At 39.9% G+C, this 21,656-nt stretch overlaps 1 protein-coding gene across 2 annotated transcripts in view; it reads right to left on the bottom strand.

The window, feature by feature from the left end:
• The window catches only part of SLC16A7 (solute carrier family 16 member 7), a 191,649-nt gene extending 179,421 nt beyond the window's left edge, over nucleotides 1-12,228 (bottom strand). Inside the window, exon 1 of one of the 2 annotated variants that reach the window (XM_030323088.1) lies at nucleotides 12,151-12,228. The gene's annotated coding sequence lies outside the window, so the exon portion shown is untranslated. The remainder of the gene's footprint in view (nucleotides 1-12,150) is intronic. The other variant, XM_030323086.1, reaches the window with a different exon arrangement.
• Between the last annotated feature and the right edge of the window lie 9,428 nt (nucleotides 12,229-21,656).

Here is a 21,656-nt window from a genome sequence, read left to right as displayed (position 1 = left end):
GTAAACTACCAAATTTAATTACTATAGATTATCTAAAAATAGATGGACTATGCTCTTAATCTGTCCATAAAAATGTTCAATTAACAATGGAGCATTTCTTATTTTACCCATCAACTCTCTCCTATAAAATACTGTTCAGTAAGTGCTAATAATACCTGATAATTTTCCCATACCTCCTTGATTGGATACCTTTTTGGAATTAAGAAGGGATATTATAATTACAATGCATAAATTATATTCTCTTGTCATCTATAATGAAAAATCCCACTCACATTGAATGACCATTAGACACAATAAAACTCTGGTAAACAAGACAATGTTCAACTCAACTGCCTCACATTTTGTAGCACGTAGTATCTCAATCATGTATTCTGAAATTGTTTTACTACAAAAAAACACATTTTTAATCTTTATACTGTAATTTCATTATAGCACCATCTTCTAGGTACTACAGCTTAATGTACTTGACCTTTGATGCTATAGTTACGAGCTAAATTGCATATAATGAAGGTTTTCCTAAATCCCTTTGAAATGGGTTTAAGATGGACTCTTACACTGAATTCAAATGATGATGAGATTCTGGTAGTTTAATGAACCAATTATTACTAAGATTTTGGGATTTTAGATGTGAATAGTTTCTTATTAAGATATAAATGGAGATCAATGCACCTGTTTATTAATAAAGCATAATCAAGCACTCAGAAAAAAAGGAAAACAATATTCAAATCCCAGTTATTTAAACACAGTCCTAATTCAATAGTGTTAACCATGTCTACCAAATTTCTTGGTGCTAACATCAGTCGCAACATACATAGTTCAGAGTTGACATTTTTTAAAAGAAGGATCATGTATGTGTGTTATGGTCTGAACGTTTGGGGCCCCCCTAAACTCATATGTTGATAACCTAATGCCCAAGGTGATGATATTAGGAGATGGGGCCTTTGTCAGGGGCTTAGGTCATCAGGGTGGAGCCCTCATGAATGGCATTAGTGCTCTTGTAAAGGAGACCCCAAAGAGTTCCTGAATCCCTCCCACCATGTGAGGATACAAGGAGAAGTCTACAACCTGGAGGAAGAAGGCCCTCACCCGACCACACTGGCACCCGGATCTGAGACCAGCAGCTTCCAAAACTGTGACAAATAAATTTCTGTTTTTTATAAGCTACCCAGTCTGCAGCATTTGTTACAACAGCTTGAACAGACTAAGACAATGTGGAAGAGGGGCAAAATACAATTTTGTCAACATTTTTCTTGTCCTTTTAATTTTGTCTTTTATTTTTTGAGAACAACCTAAACGTGTGATTTTGGTATTTAAAAATGCATTTTTTTTAATTAGCATAATTTAAAAGGACAGAACCCTAAATATTTTTCTTTTCTCTTCCCCATATTTTCCTTTTCTAGAAAATGTGTGTTCCAGGAGGGAAGATTCCACTCTGCCTGGGAAGACTACATGGAACAGGATAAATGTGGATTTTGAAAATAGAGCTTTGTTATCTAACATGCCTGAGACATGAGATGCTTCATTTGGATCCTAAATTAGTGAGAATGGGACCCATGTTACAGTGTTGTTGAGGCTTTCAGATAATGACTTTCAGGATTCCGTGAGGTAATCCTGCACCTTCTCTTTGGCACATAACCTGCACCAACTATGCTATTTGTCTTCTCTTTCCCCTTTTCCAATACCAAAAATCTGAGTGAGCAAATCTTTTTGAAAATCCTTAGGACGCAAGAGAATACTTTAAAAGTCACATTTTTAAATTTAGATTTTATTACAGACCACAACTCAATATCTGAATGTATAGCTGAGGAGGCGTTAAGTATTATTGCTACAAGACAAAAGCTAGTAAAGTAAGAGGACTAATAAAATGTGAAATAATTTAAATAGCTAATAGACTAAAGACGTTTGAGGGAACATTCATTCTTAAGTGAAAGTTATAGACCCAATATGCATAATAATTTTTATCATAAGCAGTGAAATATCCCAATGAACAATAATTAAGTTTCTAAGCATTCAAAATAAGATTTTAATTTTAATTGGTGATAAGTCTACAGAAGTGTCTCTTCCCCCTTTTATTGAACATTTGAAAACAAATGTAGATAATGGGCCCAGCCAGGTACCTTACTGAGATAGAGTAACAAGTCTGTTATTGATAAAAAAAAAAAATAACAATAAAAATTTGCATGTCTCCTCAATGAAGCAGCTTTTTTTTTTTTTAATTAACAGCATTTATTACTTGGCAATTAATGATAAAAAAGGAAATAATTTTAGGTGAGCTTTAGAACTGTTATCTGTGAATCCTGTAGCAGGCCATTAATGTATGTAATTAATGTTCTTCTCCATGGCTCAAGTGGCCAGATTACTCTCCACAGAGATGCTAATGTGGCCCATGAGGGATGAATTTACATTTTCATACACTCCCTGCAGCTTCTTCTGAATCATTCACCTTTTCCTATCTACTTATTATTTTGTCATATCCATTAGTGATATGCAAATATTTCTGCAGTATCTCTTGCTTTCTAAGTTCAGGGGGGAAAAAAACTTGTATTAAGTTGCATTGATTCTTTGCTTTTCCTTTAAAAAAAGCCATTGTTTTAGGAAAATGCATTGAAGCACTTGATTGCTTCAGTGAAGACACCATGCCATAAGTAAGTGGGACTTTTATGAAAGTTAGGAAGGGATACTATAGGAAAATGGAGGGGGAAAAAAGAAGACATTATAAACAACTAAGCATTAACAGGTAAAGAAAAGAGAGAAGGGATTATAGACAGAAAGTGACAGAGACAAAAAGAAACAGAGAGGACATAGACAGTTCTGGGTCAATAAAACACCGGTATTTTCAATAAAAATCTGCAGAAAAATTAGTAGTGAAAGACTCAAGTTTTATAAAAACACAGCACAATGCTTTTAACAAAAAAGAGTTCAGTCATACAATAGAACAAATCGGCAGATTCACTTTTTTTTTTTTTAAATGTATTGAAGTCCATTCCTATCTATGTCCCAGCTCCAAAAGTTTACTTTTAAAAAAGTCAATTTCTTGGTCATATTGAACAATGGTGATCTATTTACTAGTATTACAGCCTTAAACCAAGAATCTGTTCTATCTCATCTTTAGTATTCTCTTCCCTAGAATGGGTATAACAACATCCACCTTAGTCCTCAGTGGGCTATTGTAAGTTTTTAATGAGATAAGGTATGAAATGCTCTTGACACAGTGCTGGCATTTAGTTGTGTTCTCAATATCTAGTTTTTGTTGTTTATTTTTTACTAAACTAGTGATTAGCAAAACTAGTTAACACATGTCCAGCACACATGTACTTTTTGAAGGTTTGGATAACTTGTGAGAAAAAAATTTCTCTGTCCTTCTACAGGAAATAATCAATTTTATCAAGTGAATGAGTATTCTGACTCAGTGATTTTCCACATGGGCTATACTTTAGTATCACAGATTACTGAGTAAAACCAAAATCTTATCCTGAAGTAATTCACCAATTGGTTCAAATGTCCCTTTATGATAGAAGACAGGATTCAGTAGGCAGAGACGAAACGATTAGGGCCTGAGGTCCCTGGGTGCAGAAAAACCCCTATTTTGGAACAATGCTGGGAGCTTCTGACTACAGCAAGCCCCCTCAGGCATAAGGTTCCTGTAAGAATGTAACAGACCCCACCTACTCCCCCTCAGGTTTCCCCTCTGGAATTGGACAAAAGACCTAAGTATGGCCACAGCCCACCTCTCATACAATGGAAACAAACCAATCAGGAATGGACAACCCAGCACCTAGAGCTCTCAAGCCAATAAGGAAGGGTAGAACCTGAGAAGGAAGGGGGTGGGGGGAAGGGGAAGGGCTGACCAGAACCTTGCCTATGGTCCTTGGGCATTCACTTTCAAATGTCCCCTCTCTGTAAAGACAGCTTTCCTACTACTCTTCCTTTCTAATCTTATATTCCAATAAACTTTTGCCTACTGCTCATTTTGTGTCCACCTCTTCATTCTTTGAAGTGGCCAGACAACAAATCCCGGGTATTGTGGTAAAAAATCCTGCAACACCTTCAAGTTTAGGAACCACTGTTCTATTTACAAAAGGTACACTCACAGACAAATGGTTATAATATTACATGAACTATATACAGTATTATGATCCTTATTAAGCAGATTTTTATATTTATCCATGTGTTTGGTTTTGCTTTTGAGTTCTGTGGCACTTACATTGACCAGCTCCTCATTTCACTGAAAGACTATCCTCTTAGCTCCAAAACATGTCCACTTCTTTCATTTAAGCCTTTTTTGATTCCTCCATCACACAGTAAAGTCCCCCTCTTCAGAAATCCTAGAGCAGGGATCAACAAATATTTTTTTCTCTGAAGTGCCAGATAGTAAATATTTTAGGTTTCACAGGCTTAGTCACAACTACTCAACTCTATCCAGCAGCAAGAAATTAATCGGCCACTGAAAATGTAGAAACAAATGAGTGTAGCTGTATTCCAGGAAAACTTCACTTACCAAAAACAGCAGTAGGTTAGATATGGTCCCAGGGTTATAGTTTGTCAACTTCTGCTGCAGACTATCACTGCTCTCTACCGTTTGACAATTCTACTCTGGATTATACCCATAACCAGTACGCACATCAAGAAGGTCTCTGAAATTATAATCTCCTCAGGGTGTCAGGAATGATGTCTTACACATATATTCAGCTATCTCTGGAGAGTACTTCATATAGCAATGCTAATTATTTACTGATTTGAAATGATTTAAGATATGGGAGCAAGATTTAGTTGCCATTAGCATCTCACCTGCATTGAAACATTTACTAACGCATTGATTCTTGCAGTTCCCTAATGGGCAGCCTCATCTTGCTGAGTCTTTATTCGCTTCATCTATAAATGAATACAATCTATCTTACATGGTAATAATGAGAATTAGAAATACCGTATATAAAAAATCAGACACATAGGCGGCACTTAAACAGTCTTACTAAAATAAAAAACAGAGACCAGCCTTGAGAATTCCTGGGTGGACAAAATCAGTTTGACTCATATAAACAAAGCTTAATTTAGCTTACTTAGCAAGACTAACTTGACCTGGGTCATTGCTTGCTTATACCTCTGAAATATCACAGGCACAACTTATGCTGGTTCCCAAGGTGGATTTGAGGTAACCACTGACACTATCTAGACTTTCTAAACCTGAATGGCTCCAAAAGCATAGCAGCCTTAACCAGGTTACAAAAACAACAGGTAGAAAGACTGAGCATGTGAGGGGTCCCTGGGTGGCTCAGTTGGTTGAGCTCCAACTTCAGCTCAGGTCATGATCTCATGGTCCATGAGTTCAAGCCCCACATCGGACTCTCTGCTGTCAGCGTGGAGCCTGCTTTGGATCTTCTGTCTCCCTCTCTCTGCCTCTCTCTCTCTCTCTCTCAAAATAAATAAACATTTGAAAAAAAAGAAAGACTGAATATGTGAAATTGATAGAGAAAATATAAGACATAAGTTGTCACCACCTATGTACAGGGTGTCAATCAACCCAAAAGGGTTTTATTTTGTGTAGACTCAGAAAGCTGAGTAAGGACTCTAGGTAGAATCAAAAACAACTTTGTTATAATTGGAAATGCCTTAAAAAGAATAGACTCCCTCAGTATGTATACTTAAAATAAACAATAGATGGTGGTTTATGAAAGATGCTGAAGAAACAGTACATAAAAATGGAAACAGATGTCCTCTAAATTTCTTGCACCAAAGTGCTAAAAGATATGTAAATATGGATAATTATACCTGGCATCCAGAAAGCTGCACTATATAGAGAAACTAAAGACTTCTACAAATGCAACTATAATAAAATGTTTAAAACAAGACATATTACAAATGCAATGTTACTAAAATTGTGTAAAAGTTTCTTCTACTTATCTACAAGCTTCAGAAGAAATTTGAACATAAACTTAGTTATGAAGGTGAGGTTAAAGCTAGAAACGAAATAGCAGGAAGTTAGAGCATTTTAAAAAGAAAGGATGACATGGCCAAAGGAAGTGGCCAGAAATAAAATGAGGCAGAGGGGACAGTTCAATTGGACTCAAGTATGATAGTGGTGGAAGATAAGCCCAGAAAAATTTTTGGAATTACAGGGGCTGAAATGCTAGTCCTTGGACCCAGAAAATGGAAGTCACCATCGTGTTAGGAATGTATCAGTAAGAGAGGTGTATTTCAATAAGACTATCTGGTGGAACATACAGAATTAAGTGGTAGAGTGAGAAGCCAGAGGTGAGAGGAGCCGCTAAGAGACTGGCATGATTCTAGGTAGCATGTAAAAAGTGCCCAAACTCTGTGGCAACATCAGAAATGAGAATTTTCTGAGAAATGAAGCATTTTGGTTGTACAATTGTCAGTTGTTAGCAACTGACTCGGAGATGCATTTCTAGGAGGAGAGAGGTCTCAAATCTTCTAGACTAGAATGCTAATACCAACCAAAGCAATGGGAACAAAGGAAAGAAGGAAGACAGAGAGCTCAGAGGGTGTTGTTGAAGATGTTAGCAGTGCAAGTGAAGGGGAGCTGTCCAGCAGGCACTTGGAAAGGTAGGCTTGAAGCTTTTGTGAGGGTCAAAGCTGAAGATAATGTCGTGGGAGTTATTCCTACTGAGAAGGCAGAAGCCAAGAGAGGATGAGCTTTGTCAAATGACAGAATATACACAAAAGGAAAACTCGGCACAGAAATTGAGGAACACATACTTTAATGAGCAGGAGGTGAAAAGAGAGCCCAAGAAGGAGCTGCAAACAAGCAGTCAGAGAAGTAAGAAAACAAGGAGCACCTGGAAGCCAAAACAAGAGTTTCAGAAGCAGCAGATGCCAACACTGCCCAAGGCTGATGACAAGTTAAAGCAAACAAAAGTCTGGAGCCTAGGATAACATGACTATTAAATAATTATGCTTAATACATCTTACAAGAAAGAACTTAGTCCTTCAAATCCAAGTATTTTCACGTGAGCTAGCCTTTGAAGCAAAGACAAAAGTTGCTTTTGGAAATACTCTAATCTCAAGGATCATTTCTTCAAACATTCTCAATTTGATCGTATTGGCCAACAGTTTTCAACCACATCTAGTACGATTCTTCTAAGAGGCGTATTTAAATATCAGGGGAATTCTTGGTGATTACCATGACTGAGGGTAAGCTAACAGGGCCATAGACACTAAATGTTCTGCAATGAAAGAGGCATTCCCACACAAAGAAGAGGTCCCCGCCAAAATGCCAACAGTACCACCTGTTGAGAAACACTGTCACATGACACTGTTTATCACTGAATACACCTTTTGCATAGTTGAAAACAACTGATAGAATTTTGGATTCTGAAATTTTGGAGACTCAGATTTAAAATAAGGGAAACTCATTAATATAGTTCCTTCCTTAGAAACTCTTCAAGTAAATTCACGCCTCTTAGTTTTGCTGTTGATTCATATCTAATCTACTTCCTAAAGAAAGTGGTCTTCAAGTAAATTATCTAGCAGGACAGCTTCTTCTTATAAATTATAATTCACCTACATATAAGCTCTCATCAGTGTCTGTTTAGGGCTATAGGCGATTACCACGCATACATTTTATTGTATTACTAGGTGGGGAAACTGCAGGTGTTTGACATAAAACACTTCCTAAAAATACCAACATTTTATCCAGATCTTTGTTTTCTAAACAAATATTTCTCTTGCGTGCACCATTCATACTAAATATTTCTAACTGAAAAATTGCTGTTTTAATGCCAAATATTACCAAAAATTCATTACCTGTTTAGATCATCGAACCATTCAATATACCCACTTTTGTATGGCTATCCTAATTGCACACAACTTTTAACAAAAAATATCTTTATACCAGTGTCTCATTGCTGTCACTCAAATGCCCTATAAGATTTTCATGAACTCATTTGGGATTTCAATGAATATTAATAAGAACATCTGCAAGAGGTTTTGATATTAGGACAGAAAAAATGTTTTCAAAAATATTGGCATCACTTGTTAACACTGATATTTATGAATATGTTGAACACGTCTCTGGTGCACCCAAGCACCAATTACTCCAGTGCTGGGTGGACTAGTTATATTATAGTCAAGTTCAATTTGTTTAACTTGTGCTTAATTTTTTCCCAGTGTTCTTGATGATTACAGTTTATGCATAAATGCACATACCCCCTTCTTGTTTACTAACTGCCATGTATGTGGGGTAAATGTTATTTTTTTTTCTCTAGACAATTGTCCACATTAGGCTATTCTCTCATATCATGACTGTAAACTCCTGAATCTCCCAAGTAGGCAGACCAGGCCCCTGGCTTCACCATTTAGGGGAACACCTGAGAAAATGAAGCTTTTTCTTTAACTTTTTTTTTAAGTTCTGATTCTCACTGAGACTTGGTGTACAGTTGTTTCCCAACACATTTCCTAATCGCTTTGATCCAGTTTTGAGAAAGCCTGTGACAAACCTGGATGACCTCTCAGACAATGAGAGCCCATGTAACGGTTTATGATGCAATCCAACACTGTTAGGCCATCTAATGGGAAAACAGGCATTTCCAAGCATTTCTAAATTATCTGTTAAGAAGAATGAGCCAGTGATCCTTCTAACAACCTAACAGCCTTAATGCCACACATTTAAATCTTAACACTAGCAGGGTGCCTGGGTGGCTCAGTCGGTTAAGCATCTGACTTCAGCTCAAGTCATGATCCCCCAGTTTGTGGGTTCAAGCCCCGTGTGTCAGGCTCTGTGCTGACAGTTCAGAGCCTGGAGCCTGCTTCAGATCCTGTGTCTCCCTCTCTCCTTCCCCCTTCCCCACTCACTCTGTCTCTCTCTCTCAAAAATAAATAAACATTAAAAAAAATCTTAACACTAGCTACCATTATGCATGTGCTCAGCACAGTGCTAAGTATTTCACAGGTATTATCTCATTTAATTTTTACAACCAATATATGGAATTGAATATTATCCTCTTTTTATACATGAAGAAACAGATTTTGAGACATTTTCACACATGAAGAAACCGAGATTTAGAGGTTTAGCAACTTGCCCTAGCTAGTAAATGGCAGAGCCAAGATCAAAACCCAGACAGACCAGACTACAGATGCCTGCTCTTACCCTCATCCCTCTTTTGCCAGAGATCTAGGCCTCTGGCTGTGCAAATTGAGCAAGTTAACTCTTTGTACCTAAACTCCTCTTCTGCAAACATGGATATTAATAGACCTACAGAAAGTAGTGTTCTAACACAGTGCCTAGAACATTGTAAGCATTACAGAGATGTTGTTACAGTTACTATACTCTTGGGTTCTTCAGAGCAGGTGAATGGTAGTCTATCAAAGCATATAATAAACTGCAATTTAGTCTCTTCTTTAAAAAAATGGAAATCAATTCATTGGCAAAGATAATTTCCAGGGAGAGTGTCTTCCCCTCACAGCAAGAAGAAAATCACCATTTCCTGTTTTTACAGGGTCACTCTCAACAGGCAAAAGAATAGGGCTGAATACACCAGTTTCTGAGGCGAGGTGCCTTTCTCCAATTGCCTTTTAGCAGTTCTTATAAACATTTCTTTCAAGTTATTTAGGATATATGTCTCTTCCACTGAGAAAGAAATTGACTGAAAGCTAATAGGATATTGTGATAAGCACCTGTGTTATATGGAAATGCTGAATCACTATATTGTACACCTGAAACTAATATTACACTGTATATTAACTAATTGGAATTTGACAAAAACTTAAAAATTAAAAACACTTATATTAAAAAAAGAAAGAAACAAAGAAAGCTAAAAGTATTGGAGGAAGATTAGCCTGGATAACCAGACATGAATCTTTAGAGAGCAGAATTTCACCCTCACCCATCTTGGTAACCACAGTGCAGTGTCTAGAATGATTTCAGGGGTTCAAAATTAGCTAGTCTATATTTTAGGTGTTTTCCACACACTTTATTCCTCACAATAGCACATCAGGGTAGGCACCACCAACCATATTTTAAGGATAAGAAAAAACTGAGGAGATTGTTAAATAATTACTCAACCTTACGAAAGTGCAAAACTGACCTTGAAGTACATCTAACTCTGAAGTTAATTACCTTTTCCCATGTGAATGTCTCGAAAAAAATGTTCAGTGAATAAATATAAGAAGTAAAAGTAAATGCAGGGAATTTCCTTTCATTCCAGATTCATGACCAAGGAATATGACTCTGGATAAGGAAAATTTCTGTAGGTCACATTGCCCTTCTTCTCTTTGGGAGGGTTCTAGGCAGAAAACACAAGCCGGATATTATATAGGAGTAAATGCATAACCAGAAATAAACTGAGCATTTATAGGATGATTCAAGAACATGTACTTTGGGAAACAGGTGTTAAAATTTCAGCCCACTTACCATTATTAAAACACACCCTGGGGGGCAGGGGGAAGCAGTATGTAATTGCAATCTGCTGATGTGAATTTTGAAAAAAAAAAAAAAAAAAACGGTTTCTGACTTTATGAGTTGTTACACAACACACTGAGTTGCTTATTAAAGTAATAATCTTTCCCTTTCACTGAATCATTCAGTTTCCCACTCGCTCAGATTGCTTTAAATGCAATGTGTTCAGAAGCAGAAAGCGAAGCTAAGATTGCTTCACCAGGGCTAAATAAGGGTCACCTTGTTCAACCTTCGTCTACTCTCTGCAGCCACCACCCAGCTTTGATTTCTCAGCCACACTCCCCCAAACTGCACATTTAGTATTTGTGGTTCCAATGACAGCACCTTCAAGCTAACGTGTCTTTTGAAAGTTTGCTCTTGAGCTCTCGGTTTGTGTTTAACCATAATGTACAGGGTGCCAGGAAAGGGCATCTAGCGCCCACCGTTTACTCCTGCCCAGTCTTTTTCACATCACCCTCACGACTGCTATTTCATTTCTCCACTATGAATCTTCTTGGACCAGGAAAGGCAGGAGGACATGAAATACTAGCTTTCCTACTAACACCAGCCAGCCCTCACTCAACCCATCCCACTGAGTACTACTTCTCCAGGAAGGGATGGTAGAGTCACTTGTAGAGAAACCGCTCATTTCCTCTGTGTGTGTGTGTGTGTGTGTGTGTGTGTGTGCGCGCGCGCGCGCGCACACACACATAATTTTAATATCCCTGGAGTAGACCACAAACTCCCCTCGCCAGCCCTACCGGGAAAGTGGCCCTGGTCACGACCGCCTTTGCCAAGGCAGTCTGCAATCCCTCTCGCGGAAGTAAAGGAGAAAAGGGGCCGCAGAGGGCAGCTGCCGAGCAACGTAACATCTGCTCAGAGGAGGCATTTCGCACGCGAGCCGCGTCTCCAGCCTCCCGCACTACCTGCACAGACCTGGCGCCCCCAGAGCGGCGCAGCGGCGCAGGAAACCAGCGTGATACCGGGCGGCGCAGGCCCTCCTCGGCCCGGGTCCCGTCATGCTCCCTTCTGCCCCAGCGCAGGCCTTTCCCGCACACATCTTTCCAAACGCCTCCGCCCCACTATGCAACCTGGGGACCAAAAAAGAAAACGACACCTCCCTCCCTGGTATTCCGTCCCCTCCCAGCCTCTCGGACTCCCGATCGTCTGCTACAAGAAAAGACGCCCCCTACCCACACTTTTCACCACCACTCGTCCCCAGGTGTTGCGGCAACGAGGCCACCCCAGGGTGCTCGCGGGCCTGGGGCGAGATGCTGGTGACAAGCAGGCAGCGGACGCGCCTGGTGGGAACCGGCCTTGGGAGACTCGTGGGCCGAGCAGAGGGGGAGAAGCACAGCGTCGGCAGAGTCTCCGCGCAACGGCTCGGGACACAGGCACCTCCTGGCCATAAGCCGGCGGGCGCGCGGGCGCGCGGGCGCTCCCCGCCCGGGACCCCCCGGGCCCACCTCCCCGACGCGCGCGCGCGCGCGCACGACCCCGCGCCGGCTGCGCCCCGGCAGCTGCCGCGCTGCTGTCTGCGCGTCTGACTGACGCGAGCTCTCCTCCCGCGGCCGCTTCGGGGGTTTTTGTCTATATAAGGGCTCGCTAGCCAGCTCTGCGTCGGCGCGTTTGTCAGGGGCTGGCCATTATTTTTACACACGCGTGCGGCTCCGCTGGCAGCTGGCGTGGCAGAGGCACGCTCGCCCGCCTCTGGGCCAGCGCCGCCGCCGCCTCCTCCCTTCCTCCCGGGGTGTACTTACTTTACCCGGTCTCTGGCACGGGGTGGGCGCCGCAGCTCTCCGATCCCCAGCCCGCCCCCACCCCCCCCCGCCGCAGCCGGTTCGCCTCGCCGTCACCGGGTGAATGGAATTATTTATTTATTTACGGCCCTAGACTTGTCCTCGCCCGCCGCAGCCGGGGGCGGGGGAGGAGGGGGGCGGAGGGGAGGCGCGGCCGCCGGGCGCCCTCGTGGGTGCCCTGGAGCGCGCGCCCGGCGTGGGTGGGGGGAGGGGAGAGGTGGAGAAGGAGGGCGGGGGCTAGCGCGCCGGGCTATCGGCGAGCGGGCCGCCCGCGGGCGGGGGCGAACCCCGCCCAGTGACTCCGGGCCGACTGAGCATGCTCCGAGCGACCGTCGCCGCTGTAGACACTTTCTCTGGGGCTCGGAGCGTGCCGCTTCGGAGTTTAGTTTAGGCCCGGAGGGAAAAAAGTCAGAAATCAGGTGGGGAGAACTGTTGTTCCGGATCGGTCGTGACACGCTTTACTCGAAGTACTTTGGCGGCGAACCTAGCAGCCAGGTGTCCCCGTTGCCCCGTTTCGATAACCCCCGGGGAGTTGTGAAATCGGTGTGAGAGGAAAGCGTGTGCGCCGGAGAGGAGCCGGCACGGTGCGGGGAGGTTGGAAGCTTGTCGTTGCGAGTGTGGCGCGAAAGGATAGGGCCGTTTTGCCATCGAGGTCTTTTTTTGCCGCGAAGGGAGGAATGGCGGTGTCGGGAGTTGAGGCTCACCAACCGGCACACTCTAAAGGAAAAATAAAATGTACACCGTGGGACGAGGAGTGCCGAAAGTAGTACGAGGAGAACTTGGAAATAGGAAAGCCCCTTACAAACAGTCCCTTCCATTTTTTTGTTTCTCAAATGCTTTAAGTCTTCAAAGTAGGGCTTCGTATTTGTCAACGAGTAGCGCTGGGGATAGTGCTACTCCCGCAGCCATTGGTGTGGTGTCTCCTGCTTTTATGTATTTTTTTTTCCCTCCACTGTCTAGAACAGGTTTCTTGGGGAAGCTGAAAAGAGGAAATGAACATGTAAGTCACACCAAAGATCGGGTTCCTTAAGTGCCTTTACTGTTGAAGTGCTGCTTGGGAGAAAAGGAACAGAAGACTAAATGTGGGCTTGAATGTGAGAATTCATATTGCAGTTTTTCTGCCCATGTAACAGACCCCTCCCCCACGGACACACGTGTCTGCTCCTGAAAAGTGAAACATACAAAGTGATGTGAATCCTAAATATTAATATAACTCCCTAGAAGCTTTTCTTGTTTATTCTAGAACTGAAATAATTTGTAAGAAGCCAGGATAACTTAGTTGAAGTAACTGGAGCGTTGAAGCCCACGGGACAAGGAATCCAAATGGTAATAATAGTAACAGCAATAATAATAATAATAATAATAATAATAACAACAACACTGATTTATTAAGTCCTTATCATTGTCAGGCACTGTCCTAAGCAGTTTTATGGGTTTTCTCAATTAATTAAATAAGCCTATTGGATGAATACTAAGATTTTTCACAGTTTACAAATTTGGAAATAGGTGTAGGGGAGGAAAACTCTTCCCTTCTTCCTTTTTATGTTGTTGGGCTGGCCTAATAAGTACATTGACACAAGACAGATTAACAGGAGAAAAACAAATTTAATTTCATATGTCTAGGAGCCCATAAAATAGGAGATTCCAGAAAGTGACCAAAGTAGACAAGGTTTATTTATACTTCCTTTCTGGCCCTGAATTCCCTATATCTGGTGATAAGGATGGCTCTCTTCCTCCTGGTACTGGGAGGGTAACTTCATCTGAAAGATTTACTTCCTGTTTCAAGGGGGACAGAGCAGAGTCAGAGTGTCCTTGAACTGACTGTTTCTCAAGCAAATAATATGCCAAAGTGGCTTGTTTGGGGGTGGCATATTCTGCTCCCCTTCAAAGTTAAGTCATTTAGCTAAATTCACATTGCCTTGTTTCTGCCACGGCTAGTTTGTAGTCTTGTGCAAAACTTGAATCTTGGTATCTGCAGCTACAAAATAGAAATAATGTCAACTTCGTATTACTGTCATAAGATTTAGGTGAGATGATATATGTGATATAGCTGGTAGATAATATGAGATGAATTAATGGTGCCTTATTATTAGTAACTTTAAAAAGTTGGGATGACATGGGGCGCCTGGGTGGCGCAGTCGGTTAAGCGTCCGACTTCAGCCAGGTCACGATCTCGTGGTCCGTGAGTTCAAGCCCCGCGTCAGGCTCTGGGCTGATGGCTCGGAGCCTGGAGCCTGTTTCCGATTCTGTGTCTCCCTCTCTCTCTGCCCCTCCCCCGTTCATGCTCTGTCTCTCTCTGTCCCAAAAATAAATAAACGTTGAAAAAAAAATTGTTAAAAAAAGTTGAAATGACAGTTTTACCGAGGAAGGGGTGTCAGAAACTACAAGACGAAGGCAGAAAATTCTAGAAAGAACTTTAGTTTTTCTTTAAAAGTGGGGCAACTGGGTGGCTCAGTCGGTTGAACATTCAACTTCAGCTCAGGTCATGAACTCACTGCTCTTGTGTTCAAGGCCCGCATCGGGCTCTGCGCTGGCAACTCAGAGCCTGAAGCCTGCTTTGGATTCTGTCTCCCTCTTTCTCTGCCCCTCCCCTGTGCTCACTGGCTCTCTTTCTCTCTCTCAAAAATAAACATTAAAAATAAAATAAAAACAAAAATGTGTAAAATGACATTTATAATAAGGTACATTCTATAGTGATGGGATGTTTAACAGTGACTGTAAGCACTTCATTTTTATTACAAAAAATAATGGCACGTTTTGAAAAGAAGCAACACTAAGACATACCTCTCTAGGTCATGTTCTTGAGTGTTTGCTATTGACATTTGTCCTGCTCATTCATCACTCATTTCCTTTCAAAGAAGAGGAAGAAGAAGAAGAAAGACCATATAGTTCCTGAATTTTGACCCTATTCTCCATTTTCCTTATTTTTTATTTTTTGTCTCATTTTGTTGTTTGTTTTTATTGCGCCGTGTTCTTGGCCTATTTAACTCATTTTCAAACTCCTAAACGTCACTACCCATAGCATTAATCATAACTGTAACAAGAATTCTTTTTTTAAGTCTTGTTTTTCCAACATTAAAAACTCAATCCAATTTACATACTGCCCCAGTGTTAGTATTTGGGGATTCATCCTTAAGTTGCATTGTAGCTCTGGCCAGGCATGCTATGTAAATATCTGGTTGGATTAGAAAGGAATCTGACAAGTCACCTGGATGGCTCAGTCAGTTAAGCATCTGACTCTTGATTTCGGCTCAGATTCATGGGAATCTCTCAAGAATCTCTCAGTTCGTGGGATGGAGCCCTGCATTGGTCTCTGTGCTGACAGTGCAGAGCCTGCTTGTGATTCCCTCTCTCTCTTTCTCTCTCTCTCTCTCTAAATAAATAAACTTAAAAAAAAAGTAATCTCAAAGGAGAATTAGGTAGGAGTAAATCCAGTCAATTTATCCTGTGACTTACAGTCTTAATATTATTCAGAAGTTGAGGAAAGAATACAATGTAGGGAAAAGGCAAACCATATGACCAGAACTTGAAATGTTTTTGGTAAAAATTTTTGCCTTAATTTGTATTCATAAGGGGAAATAACAGTGCAAGAAACAAATAGCAATATACTCAATATTCTAGCAACCCATTTTCCACAAATAAGTAAGCTAGTGAATATACAAATAACATATAAACTAATAAAGCTAAACATATTTCACTGTCTACCCCCAGCCTCATATTCCAGGTTGTCTACCCTCAGCTATATACTCTCAGGTTCTTCATTCCTCAGACATGCCATATCTTCGCACATTTTGCTAACTTGTTGCATTCCCCATGTTCTCTTTTCCATCTCAAACTGGTCTGAGTCTTTTTTTTTCCCCTTTGGGTCCAGCAAATATGTCATCATCTCTCTAGCATTTCAGGGATTCCTCCAATAAGAATTAATTCCATCTTCCTCTTTGTTCTTTTTCATAGAACGTGGTATATGCCTCTATTTGGGGCATTTTCTTTCTGCTTCACAGTACGGCTGTATTATAATTTCTTTTCTGTCTCCCCAATCTGTTAGGGACGGTTTATTCATCTCTGCAGTCTTCCAGCGTCCGGCACAAATTCTTGCAGCTAGAAGGTAATCAATAATGTTTGACAATTGGAGGAAAGAAATGATAGTGTGACTTTAGGCAACGGATATATTCTAGAGGCTGTTGGTGTTCACAATATCCATGATCTGCATGACACTACTTTTCCCAGTTTCTCTTACAGTTATATTGGGCCCATGTGACTAGTTCTAACTAATAGAGTATGGATGAAAATGGCATATATCATTTCTGGGCAAAGGGAGTTAAGAGCCAGTGTGCCTCCTCCATTCTTGTCTTTCCCTGCTCTAACAGTCTCATGTTTTAGATATAGTAGCTGTAAACTAGAGTCACTAAAAGATAAAGACTTGCACTGGTCTTTGGGTGAGAAAGTTACCATTATTGTGTTAAGCCACTAATATTTCAGGCTTTATTTGTTACAAGAACATAGCCTAGCCTATTATGACCAATACACAATGTTACATAGTAAGACTATAAGTCATAATGAAATAAAGACCCAATGAAACATTGAGCTTAAGAGAATTCCATAACGTGTTCTTAAGACTAACTATAGATATTTCACGACTCACAATAGATTTTTAACAGCTTTTTCATGGCAAGACTCTGTGAATCCAGAGTAGGTGTGTATGTGTGTGTGTGTGTGTGTGTGTGTGTGCGTGTGTGTGTGTGTAAACTACACACAATAGATGGGTTTTAACTAAGGACAAAAGGCCAAATGTCCAAATAATCCCCTTAGCCTGAGTGAAAAGAAACGTGTACCTGCCAGCCAGTAACTAAGATTGCAGCTGGCTAGCAGCTGTGACTATGATTGCTCTGACCTGGTTTCACAGAATGTACAAAATGTGAAAGACATCTTTCCACTGCTTATAGACTCTTATCTTGAGTACATCCATATAGGCTACTTTGGAAATACCTTCTATGGAAGCTTCCCATAGAATTGTGGAGAATGCAGACCTAGTCTCATTGTGCAAAGAATAAAAAAAGGGAAAACAACTGTGTTGGACATTGCTGTATGGCATGACTTTCCATAACTATACAATTGCCCAGAGAGGTCTTTTGTCAAAATAGATGACCTTTGGAGTTCTAAAAATCTCTTGATGGATTCTGCATTGAAACTCCTATCCATTGGCATTTTTCTAATTCTACATTTTATTTAATGCTATCCATGAAGTAAGCTTAATAGATTCTAATTATAAGTGTCTTATACATGCCTTCATCTGAATATTTCAATTATTCTGAAAGCATATAAAATTAGAAACTTGGATTAAAAGTTTTCACTATAAACTGTAAACCATTCTGGCAGGGATCTTGTAAATAGTGGCTTATAATTATTTAATACTTACTGAACTTACTTAAATGAATCAATGATGACTGAAGATGGTACCTAGGAACCTAAGTTTCAGTGCCTTCTCCTATGCATGTAGTCTTACTTAGGTGGGTCACTTAATCTTAACTTTCTAAAACTCTGTGGTACTTTCAAGCACTTCAAGGGTGCAAAGATCCACAAAGATCATGCATAATTTTAACAAGTGAAGGAAATATTTATGTAGAGGGTTTTTTTTTTTTTTATAATTAACTAAAAATAGATATTTACTGGGGCACCTGGGTGGCTCAGTTGGTTAAGCGTCCGACTTCCGGTCGGGTCATGATCTCGCAGTTTGTGAGTTAGAGCCCCGCGTCGGGCTCTGTGCTGACAGCTCAGGGCCTGGAGCCCACTTCATATTCTGTGTCTCCCTCTCTCTCTGCCCCTTCCACACTCATGCTCTGTCTCTCAAAAATGAATAAACGTTAAAAAACATTAAAAATAGATACTTAACTTATATGGATGCACTTCATAAAATGCAACCATAAAGTTACCTGTTTAACTTGTAACATTGAGTAACTTGCCAGATGCCGGGTATGTCCTTGAAGGTTGAGTCACTATTTGTATTTACATAATGCCTCACAGGTCACTAGAGAATTTCATGCTAAAATACTCTCAGCTACCTGCTTTTCAGTAAACTGAAATTTCAACTGCCTTTACTTTGTTTCTTTGGCTAAAGTTCAGGCCACACTTACATTTTTTCACTCAGGAACTCTTCTTCTGCTTCCTCTCTGCCAGGAATTGACCCAAGCTACATATTTGTTTTGTGCTCTTTTGCTATGTAATAGTAATTGATTTGTTAATGTTGGCTAATTTTTCTGGGATCTTGTTGATAAGGATGTTGTACTATCACTTGTTACAGGTTTTTCCCAAGAAATGATCTCTGTGAGATCTGTTATATGAAATATGGTATCAGTTTCAAATGAACAGAATGTGATTATGCCTTTTTAGCCCTAGGATTTGGGCTGGAGCCTAGCAGTGTAAGTGGTTACCTGAGATTTATCGATTTTGTTGTTGTTGTTGTTGTTGTTGTTGTTGTTGTTGTTTTTCATTGAGAAACTTCCACTTCTCAATACAAGGCCAGTGTCATGGAATCCAGTAATGACTTTGAAATATTTATCTTCAATGAACTTCATTCATTCAGGATATTTATTAGACAACCTGCCAGGCACTGTGATCAAGTTTTTCGATGTATGTAGTGCTTGTCTCAAGCAGCCTATACACTGTTTATTTAATTTTCAGACTGATTATGATCCTAATGCTGTGATTACATCCACTGCATAATTATGTTTCTTCATACATACACACCAGATTATAAATATTTGGATATTAGGTTTCTTAAATGATATTCTTTGTAGGTTTTTTTAAATCCAAACAGGAATAGACCATCCTAGTCATTGAGTTGAAGAGTTACCCACACACTCAGAAATAGGTTTCAAAAAAGACACATACAGTTCTTCCTCAGACTTTATGAAGGAGAATGTGCTTTCTTCCATGAGGCCAAAGACTCAATCAGAAATTGTGGATTTCTTTGTCAATATAGCAGCTTTATTTCATGTTAAATAAATGTGTATGAAATATAGCTTACATAAACATGCTTGCATTTTAAGTGTGTAGTTAGATGAATTTTGAAAAATTTATATATCCACTTAACCACTACTCCAGTCAAGATTTAGAGAACTTCCATCATCCCAGAAAGTTCCCTCTTGCTGTTTTTAGTCAATTGTCTGCACAGCCCAGGCAATCATTGATCTGGTTTTTATCATCGAAGACTAGTTGGTTTTACCTACTCTAAAATGTTATATAAATAGAATGATATAATCTATTGACTTCTTTCATTCTGTACATATATCTTTAATTCATTCATTTAGTTGTGTGTATGTAGTTTGTTTTTTTCATTGCTGAGTAGTGTTCTATTGTGTGGAAATACCACAAGTTCTTTATCAAGTCACATGTTGATGCATATTTGGATGATTTTTATTATTTGCTTCTATAAATATTTAAATACAAGTATTTCTGTGGACATGTGTTATCATATTAAGTTTGATTTTTAAAACATAAAATAAAAAACTGTCAAAGCAATATAATGTCTGAAATGAGTATTTCAGATATTCGGCATCTGAATACTGGATATAGGTCTAGCTGGGCCCTTCACTAATGCACTAAATTGGCAAAGACACAAATATGTTTAAATGTTATTGTCTTCATAAGTAGTAAAAATTTGATTTGGCTTAGTAAGAAGGGTCAACCAGATAGGGTGCCTGGGTAGCTCAGTCAGTTAAGCGTCCGACTTCGGCTCAGCTCATGATCTCATGGTGCCCGGGCCTGAGCCCTGCATCAGGCTCTGTGCTGACAGCTCAGAGCTCAGCTTTGGATCCTGTGTCTCCCTCTCTCTCTGCCCCTCTCCCACTCAAGCTCTGCCTCTCTCAAAAATAAACATAAAAAAAGAAGGGTCAACCAGATAATTAAATGGAATTGCCTTCTAAATTATAAAGCTTAATAGAAATGAAAGGTGGTATTATCATATGTAAAATATGTAAATTTTTAGGAAATAATCCCTCAGAAATGAAATAAGTAAAGCAAACTGATTTGACATCATTTGAATTGTGTAAACAATCAAAGGCAAAGTAAAATTAATTAAAATTTGATATTTAAGTTTATCTCCTTAATAAGTTTTTTAAAGAAAAAATCAGACAGACAATTGCAAAATCCAGAAATAGTTTTATAAATAAAAATCACTTCTTGGCTTCATAACTTTAAATAAATTCCTGTTCAGTTAAGATTACTCATATATATGATTAGCTATAAGAAAAATCATTTATTATAAGCTACAGACCCAGTTGTAGAGTAGTACATAAAATTGTACTCTCTCCCTCTGTCTCTCAACCAAATTATAGCTTAATAAAATTTTTCCTCATAACTATTCTGGAGAATTTTACCTCTTTTTCTAGATATGGAGCTGGGTGTGGGATCTTTAAAGATCATCCCTCTTTTTATTTGAGTGGTTTTTCTTCCTTTCTGCTCTGGTTACTATTTTTATATAACAAGGTTAAAATTGTATTATAAACCAATAACAATTTCAGTATGTTCATGGATTCTGTTTGTAGAGCGGGGTTGGCTTGCCTCTGCTCCATAATGTCTAGAGCCTCAACCACAAAGGTCAGAACACAGTGTCCTAATATCACTTAGAAGCTTCTTCAATCACACATCTATTCCTGGGTTGGAATGACTCAAAGGCTAGTCTCACCTGGGTCTCCTTAGCACTGAAACATGGCTTCTCCTTATGGCTTGGGATTCTTACAGCATGATGACTGTGTTCCAAAAGGCAACCTAGTGAGAGCTAGCCTTCCAAGATCCACGTGGAAATTGACCTAAATTCAGAAGTTACTCAGGGTCTCTTCCACTGCATTCTACAGATAACTAGTGAGTCATAGTCCATATTAGTTTTCTATTGCTGCTGTAACAAATTATCAAACACCATGTGATTTAAAACAAAACAAATTTATGAGCTCATAGTTCTGTCAATTGGAAGTCGGAGTGAGTTTGATTAGTTCCTCTGCTCTGGGTCTCACAATCTGGAGGAAATTTTATTTCCAATTTCATTCAGGTTGCTTACAGAATTCAAGTACTCGAAGTTGTAGGGCTGAGGTCCTCAGTTCTTTGGTGACTATCAGTTCCTTAAGGTCACCTCTTTTCCTCATCACACTGACCCTCTATCTTCAAGAAGCAACAATACCTGTTGCTCATGCCTCGACTCTGACTTGCCCTACATTGCATCTCTGCTATCTCTAGCTGGAGAAACTTCTCTGCTTTTAAGGCTTCATGTAATTATATTGGGCCTACCTGCATAATCTATCATAAGGCCCATAACCTTACGTATATCTGCAAAATCCTGAAACAACATATTCACAGGATCCAGGGATTGGAGCGTGGATATCTTTAGGAAGGTTAATTCTACCTACCACATCAGAGAAGAGGAATTAGATCCTACCTTTAGATGGGGAGCAGCCAGGATATATCTTAGGAAAGCA

The sequence above is a fragment of the Lynx canadensis genome, chromosome B4, assembly GCF_007474595.2.
Source record: "Lynx canadensis isolate LIC74 chromosome B4, mLynCan4.pri.v2, whole genome shotgun sequence".
NCBI lineage: Eukaryota > Metazoa > Chordata > Mammalia > Carnivora > Felidae > Lynx > Lynx canadensis.
Note: the sequence above shows the minus strand (reverse complement) of the source record. Positions and strands in the feature narration are given on the sequence as shown.